The sequence below is a fragment of the Bos indicus genome, chromosome 23 (assembly GCF_029378745.1).
Source record: "Bos indicus isolate NIAB-ARS_2022 breed Sahiwal x Tharparkar chromosome 23, NIAB-ARS_B.indTharparkar_mat_pri_1.0, whole genome shotgun sequence".
Classification (NCBI taxonomy): Eukaryota; Metazoa; Chordata; class Mammalia; order Artiodactyla; family Bovidae; genus Bos; species Bos indicus.
In genome coordinates, this window is record NC_091782.1 from 10,283,833 (window position 1) to 10,284,633 (window position 801).

At 51.1% G+C, this 801-nt stretch overlaps 1 non-coding gene across 1 annotated transcript; it reads left to right on the top strand.

Moving 5' to 3' along the window:
* The first annotated feature begins 395 nt into the window (after nucleotides 1-395).
* Nucleotides 396-528, top strand: LOC139179163 (small nucleolar RNA SNORA70). The gene has a single exon (XR_011563590.1). It is a non-coding gene; the product is annotated as a small nucleolar RNA SNORA70 (small nucleolar RNA).
* The last annotated feature ends 273 nt before the right edge of the window (nucleotides 529-801 follow it).

An 801-nucleotide genomic window follows, 5' to 3' on the forward strand; every position in this document is an offset into this window, starting at 1 on the left:
GTGACTGGCCAGAAAAGACCTGGAAACTAATCCAATCACCATAAAACCCAGGACTGCGAGCCACGTGGCAGGGCAGTCCTCTGGGTTCCCATACCCTCCTGCTCTCCGCTTGGGCACCCCTTTCCAATAAAGTCTCTTGCTTTGTCAGTATGTATGTCCCCTTGGACAGTTCATTTCTGAGTGTTAGACAAGAGCTCCCTTTTGGGCCCTGGAAAGGGTCTCCCTTCCTGCAACAATTTCATTTTCAGAGCAGAGTGGGCTAAAGATAGGGTGAGAGCCTCAGAAACTGCCCCTCCCAACACTTGTATTTACACCTGTCTAGGGAGCCTGCTGTGAACTCCCGTAACTGGGGCCCTATGTTCTGCTGTTGTTTCCAAATAAAAGATCAAGTTTTATTGCAGCCAATGAAGCTGACTGTGCTCCTTTCTCCATGGGGTCCTGGTGTGCAATGGCTGCAAACAGCAGCCTCTTTGGTAGTGTTTGTGGTCTGTTGCCTGTATGGGTTGCCATTCATGATTAGCTACTGTCTGTAATCAGGCTCCAGGCAGGTAAGTGTGGTGCCTTTGGAAAGCTTAGGGCACAGTGGCCAGGGTCCACATTGGCCAAATCATAATGTCCATCCCCACCAAGCTGCAGAACAAACAGCATGTGACTGACGCCGTCCACAGTCAGTTCAGTTGCTCAGTCATGTCTCTTTGCTACCCCATGGACTGCAGCATGCCAGGCTTCCCTGTCCATCACCAACTCCCAGAGCTTGCTCAGACTCACGTCCATCGAGTCAGTGATGCCATCCAACCATCT